Source organism: Anomaloglossus baeobatrachus, chromosome 3, assembly GCF_048569485.1.
Source record: "Anomaloglossus baeobatrachus isolate aAnoBae1 chromosome 3, aAnoBae1.hap1, whole genome shotgun sequence".
NCBI lineage: Eukaryota > Metazoa > Chordata > Amphibia > Anura > Aromobatidae > Anomaloglossus > Anomaloglossus baeobatrachus.
This window is the reverse complement of record NC_134355.1, coordinates 606,235,375-606,245,359: the sequence shown is the minus strand read 5'-3', so window position 1 is coordinate 606,245,359 and position 9,985 is coordinate 606,235,375. Positions and strand designations below refer to the sequence as shown.

The window sequence follows — 9,985 nt, the reverse complement described above, 5'->3', positions numbered from 1 at the left end:
ACCAGGACACATTGGGTACATAGTAAATGTGAGATGTCTCGGCATCAGCCCCTGCTTTTTACCAGCACCCCCAACCACACCCCCCCCCTTGCAGAACCTGTAGGTGCTGAAGAAATGTCTAGGCGTTAAGCCATTATTAGCACAAGCTATATTGAGCATGCTTGCCAGACTAGGCAGAAAGGCTGAACCCGAGGTCCGCCCAGACATGTGCCCTGCCATTTTCGTTTTAATCAGTCTGCTCAGGATGGCTGCTGATTCATTTTGCAGGACAGCCCCCTGGGAGCCTAAGGTGGGATCTGGAGGCGAGCTGCTCCTGCCTCATTGCAGTATTCCACATCACACAGGCTGGCAGCAGGGAAGACAGGGCTGGCTAGTCAGTGAGCTCCTCAGACTGCACAATATCATTACATGGAGTAACCCTTTCCTCACCGCCATTCACAAATCCACAGCCAGGAGCCTGGCTATCTCCTCTGACTACCCACGCCATGTTATCTCGCACGGCCCCAAACTATTATATTAATTACATTCATCTACTAAGTGTTCCAAATCCCACCACCTTTATTTTTTTTTCTTAAATATATCACATGTAAGTGCAGACTGAAGAAATACCGGGCTGGGGGGCGATATACCTGATTTAGCCGGAGACTTTGATTGGTGGGATTGACAACCTTATTATGCAGCTAGCTTATTATTGATATTATTCTGCTCTCGGTTGCTATGGCCACCTTGCGAGAGACATTCAATTTTCTCTCTTCCATCATCATTATCTATGAGGCCATCTGTTGTGGAAAATGAATTCAGCCTCATTTGCATGACTGATAAGCAATTTTTTTTTTATCTATTTAACAGAAGGTCATATGCCGGGGATTTAGAGCTGGTGAAAAAAAAGAAAAAGTGAAAAAAGTCTATAGAGAGCATGAGTGGGAGTGCGTGCATTAGAGGATGTGTGTGGAGCTGTAGCAGATCCCTTAGGCCTGCTAGCCTATCGTACCGCATTTGTCATTCCTGCCAGGGCGACATTTTTTCCCCTAAGCTTCAGCACAGTAAAGAGAGAGGCACACACCGAAAAGAGCGAGAGACACAGAACTGTCCCTGTTGTCTTCTGGAAGCTGTGATTTTTTTTTTTATTTTTAGGACTGTGTATCGGTGGGTGTCATTACATGGAACGGGGGTCTCACTCAGATTTCGGTGGAGGAAGCAGAGCAGTATTTTTGTGGTAGGCTCATTTCACACCATTCTTTTAATCTTTGTTGTAGCAGAGCTAAGTTCTGCTACAACAATTCGTCCTTCTTGCTGTAGTCAGGTTGCATGCCATTGCTGTGCTTTTTTGTTGTGAAGTGTTTGTTCAGGTCAGATCTAGATTATAGCAGTGCCGAATTTGTCGTTGAACTGTTCCCGGGTACTTGCTGTAAAAAGTTTGCATCTAATGATAAAGTGCAGACCCAGCTCTGCTACATCAATAGACTCAGCTCCACTCCATCCATGCAGGGATTGAGAGATGTATTTTATTAAGATGAGCAACTTAAGTTTATATCAGGGGGGTTGTAGTATTGGGATATTAGAGATGATAGATATTATTACTTAGAAAGATATTGGGATATTAGAGATATTAAATATTGGCTATCACTTAGGAAGATATTGGGATATTAGTGTATGGCCATCAGGTATCACTCAGGAAGATATTGGGATATTAGTGTATGGCCATCAGGTATCACTCAGGAAGATATTGGGATATTAGTGTATGGCCATCAGGTATCACTCAGGAAGATATTGGGATATTAGTGAATGGCCATCAGGTATCACTCAGGAAGATATTGGGATATTAGTGTATGGCCATCAGGTATCACTCAGGAAGATATTGGGATATTAGAATATGGCCATCAGGTATCACTCAGGAAGATATTGGGATATTAGAATATGGCCATCAGGTATTACTCAGGAAGATATTGGGATATTAGTGTATGGCCATCAGGTATCACTCAGGAAGATATTGGGATATTAGTGAATGGCCATCAGGTATCACTCAGGAAGATATTGGGATATTAGTGTATGGCCATCAGGTATCACTCAGGAAGATATTGGGATATTAGAATATGGCCATCAGGTATCACTCAGGAAGATATTGGGATATTAGTGTATGGCCATCAGGTATCACTCAGGAAGATATTGGGATATTAGAATATGGCCATCAGGTATCACTCAGGAAGATATTGGGATATTAGTGTATGGCCATCAGGTATCACTCAGGAAGATATTGGGATATTAGAGTATGGCCATCAGGTATCACTCAGGAAGATATTGGGATATTAGTGTATGGCCATCAGGTATCACTCAGGATGATATTGGGATATTAGAGATATTAGATATCTGCTATCACTCAGGAATATATTGGGATATCAGAGTATGGCCATCGGCTATCACTCAGGAAGGAGAAATGATGCGGTTTGTCTGGGGTTACTCTAGGTTTGGGTCAGTGGCGTCTGGGGAAAACTTGTCATCTTAAACTTTTAATGAAGACTGATGGGCTCATGGGCACACTCCATCACTCCGGATGATTTTAGCAATCGTTCTTGCACACTTCTCTGTAGTTTGGTGTTTGTCATCTGCATTTATGTAGGAAGAACTTCATGGCAGACAGTCTTCATTAGCAATATCTATGACCTTTCATGACTATGCCATCTGTCTGCTATAAGAACCTTCTATATTGTGTATCTGCTGAAAGTATGTGTAAGAAATAGATGTAGCAGAGCTGAGTTGGTTCACTGTCACTATTTTGGGAAACTATGGAGTGATTGTAATGTAACCAGGTATCATACTACACAAAGCAAACTGCTCATAAGCCAGGCCAGCTCTGCTACATCTTTACCTACTGCTGTTAGTATCACAAGTTCTCTAGCTACTTTATATCCTGAGCATTTGGTATATAAATATGGTGTAATGGTTCCATTTCCCAGGGAGTCAGTGAGAAGTCTGTGTGTGTTCACCCCTCCCCCAACACTACCAAAAAAAGTAATTACCAAGCTTAGATTCCCTGACATTTGACTGCTGCTAATTCACTGATTAATCTCATTAATGTGATTATAGTAGGATTTGGAGTTGGCTGTCATTGTTCTGTAGACACTGCCATTCAGTCCTGAGAGCTGCCATCACTAGCTGGGCTGCCTCTCCTCCTGTCTGTGCTGAGGTCTCATGACTTTTCTATTTCAGCACCAGGAGCTGTCCAGGGCTGATAGCAGAGAGAAGCAACTGCAGAGTGTGAGGCTGTCACCAGCCCCGAGCACTGACACTGCCATCAGCAACACGAGGAGCATGGCTGCAGCGTCCTATAAGCTTGTCTTTATATTCCAGATACTTATTAGTGATCTGGTCAGTTATATTAGACTATAAGGATGTTCACCATTATATACCACATCTATCTATCTATCCCTCTATCTATCGATCCATTATCTATCTATCTATCTATCTATCTATCTATCTATCTATATCTATCCCTCTATCTATCTATCCCTCTATCTATCTATCTATCTATCTATCTATCTATCTATCTATCTATCTATCTATCTATCTATCTATCTATCCCTCTATCCATCTATCTATCTATCTATCTATCTATCCCACTATCTATCCCTCTATCTATCTATCTATCTATCTATCTATCTATCTATCTATCTATCTATCATCTATCTATCTATCCATCTATCTATTATCTATCTATCCCTCTATCCCTCTTTCTATCCCTCTATCTATCTATCTATCTATCTATCTATCTACCTATCTATCTATCCCTCTATCCCTCTTTCTATCTATCTATCTATCCCTCTATCTATCTATCTATCTATCTATCTATCTATCTATCTATCTATCCCTCTATCCCTCTATCTATCTATCTATCTATCTATCTATCCCTCTATCCCTCTATCTATCCCTCTATCTATCTATATACCTATCTATCCCTCTATCTATCCCTCTATCCCTCTATCTATCCCTCTATCTATCCCTCTATCCATCCCTCTATCTATCTATCTATCTGTCTATCCCTCTATCTATCTATCTATCCCTCTATCTATCTATCTATCTATCCCTCTATCTATCTATATCTATCTATCCCTCTGTCTATCCCTCTGTCTATCCCTCTGTCTATCCCTCTGTCTATCCCTCTGTCTATCCCACAATTCTTTCTGCATGTTTGCACTTTTCCTTCGTTCACTTGTTGTGTGTCAGTCTTGTTTCGATATGTTCTGTATCTATACACTGCATTACTTCCAGCCACCCCCTCCGCTGCCCATTACGTCTCCCCAGCACCTTTTACTCCTCCTTCCAGGTCCCTTCCCCCTGTTTCTTACTTCCTAGCATGTACACATGCCTACTTGAGCTTTGCAGTCATATTTCAGTCCCACTGTCTGCACTGAGTCCTGTGAGTACACTGAACTCCATACTGGTCCATATTAGTGTAAGGATGGGATTTATTATACACTGTGTCATCCAGAGACAGACGTCCAGTGACCCCTCTACTGGTCCAGCGACTCTCCCCATCTTTGGTAGGTTAGTGTCCGCTGGGCTCATAGCGCATCCAGTCACTGTCATCTCTGTAAATATGCAAACTTTGTGTGTCATCACATACAGTACATGCTGTATATGATTTTTTAAATATTTTGTATTTATTTATTTATTTATTTGTAATCAGATTCTATTTTTTGAACATTTGTTTCAAATATTTACAACAACAATCAAATATTGTATATGGTCCAGTATAAATCACAGAAATATAGAGAAGTTAATTTTCCCATCCCAACTGGAAAATGTATTTATTTATTTAGCGCCATCATATTTTACAGCGCCTTACAGACATGATCATCACTGTCCCCATTGGGGCTCACAATCTAAATTCCCTATTAGTATATCTTTGGAGTGTGGGAGGAAACCAGAGAACAAGGAGGAAACTCACAGAAACACGGGGAGAACATACAAACTCCTTGCAAATGGTGTCCTTGGTGGGATTTGGACCCCAGAGCTGAAGGTTTTGGTGCCAGCCCCTGAACCGGATAGAATAGTGATGGTAATAAATATAACTCGGACTAGACGAAGAATACAAAGAAAATCCCAAATTCTTAGTTACTAAATAAATAAACCCCACTCACCATCTGTATTACTTTCCTGCCCGAGCTGACAATTGTTTTATATAATGGTAGTCAACTGTAAGTCGCACGGCCCAGATGGTATAAACGTGCCCTGCAGCTTGCCGTACTAAATAGTGAAGGTGCCATCCTTTTAATGAGGGACTTAGGCCATGTGTGCACTAGATATTGACTTTTTCTTAAGGAAAAACCGGACCCTCTGAAAGAATCCTGCACCTGCGGTAAAAAGCCGCACCAAAACCGCAACGAAATCGCAATGAAAACGCATTTGTGGTTTTGCCGCGGTTTGGTGCAGTTTTACCGCGGATTTGCGGCAGATTTGCTGCGGTTTTTCCGCAGGTTGGTCCCTGCGGGTTTTTACCATTATATATGGCTAAAAACGCAGGTACCTGCGGAAAAGAAGTGACATGCTCATTAATGCCGCAGCGGAAATTCCGCGGGTAAATCCGCAAGTATAAAAAAAATGCAGTGTGCGCATTTTTTATACCCATAGGTTTTGCTGGAGAATGACTGCAGAAATGTTAAATGGTAAAATCCGCGGTAAATCCACAGCGTGCGCACATAGCCTTAAACAGGTTTCTATCCAATATTAACATCCACCATTGCGTGGCTGACTGCAGGTAATAGTGGTTACGGGTTGGACGTCCCCGCATCCCCCAGACTTGTACAGACTGATGCACTGGCGGACACAGACAGAAAGGGCCCCCCGTGCAAGAGGAATATATGGGCCCTTTTTTAGTACAAGAGCTCATAAAAATGCAAAATTGCACCTGCTTTGGAGGTAGAAATGGGCCCCCGACCTTTTGGGCCCCAGGTTGTACCAATGGTATGTTGGCCCCTGGACTGAGAGCGTAACCGGCAGAGGTAACTGAGCCTCCGGTGTATGACGAGCCGAGATCCCGAGTTGTTTACAATTTAGCAATTTGACGTAATTCAGGCGATTGGCTAAGAAAGCACAATGTGACTTAATCGCAGTCACGTTTTCTGCTTCTAGATGGATTACATAAGTGATATTAGGCATCCCCTATGCTCTCACGCCAAGAAGTTCAGACACAGTCCCAGCTGTGCTCCCTTCACTCACATAATATTCAGAGAAGAGGAATCCTAATGCCTTCCTATAAGAAACCTTCCATTGCACGGGCAACTCGAGTATTCCAAATCCTAATAATGAGGCTGTATGAGGCACGCACCTCTACCATCCATGTACCGTGTTGGATGCATTCATTAATAGTAGGCTGCGACATATTATATTAAATGACATTGGAAATAATCGCAGCTCTCTGGTCGGCTGCCGAGTTCCCATCTATTACGATATATACAGCAGTGCACACGCTACCCAGTCTGCTCTGGAGATTTAGGAGCCTGTGGGTACAATGTTAAAGCATACAGTACATCCCTATACTTGTCTGAGCAGCCCAATAAGCAAGAGAGTTGGAGATCATTTGTTTAATCCAAAGGCAGACCCTGGCAAAATATACAGCTCAGCATTGAAGGGTACCAAGACATTAGGATTTGGGGAATGGACATGTTTTGCTCTTCTGTAAGGATGTCAGCCTGAGACAGGGTAAGTCAGCAATATGCTACTGATGCTATTCTGCAGCAGTAATGTGGTCTCTGAGGGAGTTGGTGTTTCATGCATACTACACAGCTAAGCTTTCTAGCCCATTGCCTCGCAGACTGTCTGCCGCTTTCATAATAGAGGATGCACAGTCGATGCCTGAGCCTCAGCCGTGCACACACACATGCTCATTCATTCTCGCCGTTTAACGGTGTCAACCCTATTAATATCTATTTTTGACTTCAGGTCCATTGCGTTCTTGTCTGAAAACATCATTACTATTGTCCATGTGGCACAATAATTAGCATACAGATGAGAAGTGATCTCGTCTCCACTGAAGGAAGAGAGAGGGAAGAGGTGCGGTGGAAAGTTGATTGGATGAATGAAGAGGAATGGTGGGCGTTCAAATGCATTAGAAGAGTTTAGTTGTCATGGAAGAGGTTTGTCAATTTTCTTGGTGCATTTCCTAAGTGGGGGAACTCGGGGTGCCTTGCTTCCAGAATGATTGCCGATCAGCCTTCCGGCCTACTCTGAGGGACACATTTTGGACTTTGTTGACTTAAGACTTCTCCGGTTGAGATCAGTTCTGGATCAGGTAAATATTCCTTTTGTCTGTTGCTTATTTCAGAAGTGACTTGGATGAAGTAGATGTGTTGTTTGGGGAGGGGGGGGGAGGGCGTCTGTCTGTAAAGTAAACTTCATCTCTTTGCTGATAACTTCCAATGCATTGATGATACATTGCGGAGAGTGACCCTACCATGGGGCTGCTTAGGTCTAGACGAGGCAGTAAATTCATCTTCTTATGGTCTTCTCTTTGAATGCAGAGCTGGGTCTTATTGTATTAGTAGTGCTATCGTTCAGTGCAGAGCTGAGTGTGTCGTTTGCCATTATGCTTGATATGTATTTGCACAAAAACAAGACACTATCGGCTCTGCTTCACCTGTCTGTCTGCTCCTGTCTATAGGAGCCTCCACAGACACTGATTGACCTCATTTCAAAGTGCTGCATGTTTGCCAGAAGTAGCTGAATCCTAACTTGTGCCATGCATTGATGATGATGATGATGATGATGGAGACATAATCAGCCACATTTCCATTCTAGCCCCCGTCTGATGACATTACTCTTATCCCAGACACCACACTACCCTACAATTGCATTAAGTCTGCATTTCCAGGCTAACTTGTCTCCTGGATCTACACCTTATCCTCTTCGCAGTGTCTCCATGGCTGACGATTAATATCCTGCTTCATTATTACCTAAGGATCTATGACGGATGTCAGACCGAAGACTTTTCACATTCACAACATGCATTCACAAAGTTCCATAGACATAACAAAGGAGAGGAACAAAGACACTGTTGTCACTTTATCATAATGTCCTTCCAGCAAATTCCATAACAGCCAAAATGGTTTCGGTGTCTGGGGCTGCAAGGGGTTAACGGTTAACTGTTGCAGTGCTGGCATGTCTGGGGGCTGCCGCGGAGGAGGTGGGTGTTTGCGGCGTCTGAAGTCCATGTGTTTATCCGCCAGGTTATTTATCATTAAACTTTGTGAAGCCCCATGGCTGCTGCTGGCGCTTCCTGGCATTGCAGCATCCATGGATTAAAATTCCACACAGACTTCTCTGGATGCTGCATTGAGTCTGGTTCAATGTGCAATGAATTAGGGGCTTTATTCTCAGGTTTTAGGCTTATTCACCTTAAGAAAAACATTATATCAAAGACTGAAAACACTTTTCAAACAAAGGAAACGAACTTGAGACAATATCTACTCTTCGTCGTGGATGATGAACCTCAACGAGGAGCTTCATCCTCCATAAAGCACCATTCTTATTGTTTTCAGAACTTAGGACAGTTCCTCATTGTCTGATTCTCTTACCATTATTTGGGCTGGAGAGGTGGAATATATTCCTGGTACTGTTTTTTTTTTTTTTAATCAGGGTTTGCAGGCAACCCATAGAGAGCTATTAAATCATGAGACTGAAATCAATGCTCTCTGCCAACAGACCCTCTGCTGCCATCAAATTCCCACCTGCTTTATGAATCTGGGCAATTGGCTGTCACAATCCAGTGTGCTCCGTCATCCGGTCGCAGTCGTGTCTGCACCACATTGCAGAAAAAATACCTATATTTTCCCCTCTACCAGTGTAATATAGAACACAGGAAGGGTCTGTAAATATTTACAATATATATATAGATTATTGGATTTTATTCTATAAATAGTCGATTTGGGTTTTTTTCGTTTCTTTTTTTCGTAAATTTATTTTTGAAAAATATATATTTTTTTTGTTGTAAAACTTAACCCATTGTTTGACTAGTAAACAAAATCACTTTCCCTGGAGTCTCCGAGGCAAACCCTCGTCTGCGAAGGAGATCAACGTGTTTGTAGTTTGGTTTCGTTGGAGAAAGGAGAGAGAGAGAGAAAACAGCTGGCTCAGCGTCTGACTGTGTTATCTGGGGCTCCGGCTGCTGCTCCAAGATTTATGTTGCTAATATCCTCACAATAGAAAAGTGGACTTCTCCGTCCACCACTTTGTGAGTGCTGCAATGTACGGCGACAGGAACGCCGGTCGCTTTGTTCTCCAATTAATATTGGTAATGGAGGAAAGTGTTGGTATGGCGCCTTCGGGTTTGTTTTGAAGGGGTGGGCTTGTGAATGGGGAAATGAGCTCTTGGGAAGACCACCTGTGACCCCTTAGTTTTATTATTTTGGGATGCCTCCTATTTTGGGGGGGGGGGTTACAACCTTGCTGGAGTATGGGGTAGACTTTGTAGTACTGTTCATATAGTTTCATGCAAAATAAAACAAAACCAATTTGGGAGACTCAGCCGTAGTGTCTCCTATGAGGCCCAAAAATGTTGGTGACCTTCTCAGATATCAGTAGTCTCTACGTGCTTTCCATGACTTATACACTACTTATTATATAATGGCTTCATGCTTAAGTTGCACCTTTTCTATATTGGAGGCTCAAAATATTGGGTATCTTTGGAGTTGAGTCGTGGAACTCGTTCCATCGGCCACAGCAAAAATCTGCGGGTGCTGGACAGGAGGCTTGAGAGGCGCCTTTTACATCCCGCCATCCTTGACTCCTTTTTTGATTAGCCGGCCTGGTGTGATGTCATCGTTGATGCATAAGTGATGGCAATCAAAAGAGGAACCGTCAACTTGATAGTATAATACTACAAAATGATCTGGATAAGATGTCTGAATGGGCGGATACTTGGCAAATGAGATTTAAACTTTTCCTAACCAGAGTCCCCCCGGGGGGGGGGGGCATTCCAAAATTCCGGTAT

The 9,985-nt window shown here is 42.8% G+C and overlaps 1 protein-coding gene across 10 annotated transcripts in view; it reads left to right on the top strand.

Moving 5' to 3' along the window:
• Positions 1-975: 975 nt before the first annotated feature.
• The window catches only part of MYT1L (myelin transcription factor 1 like), a 746,199-nt gene continuing 737,189 nt past the window's right edge, over positions 976-9,985 (top strand). For 5 of the 10 annotated variants that reach the window (XM_075341073.1, XM_075341069.1, XM_075341074.1 and 2 more), the window contains exon 1: positions 6,817-7,288. The gene's annotated coding sequence lies outside the window, so the exon portion shown is untranslated. Of the gene's footprint in view, positions 1,217-6,217; positions 6,700-6,815; positions 7,289-9,985 lie in introns of those variants that run through there. The other 5 variants (XM_075341068.1, XM_075341070.1, XM_075341064.1 and 2 more) reach the window with 3 other exon arrangements.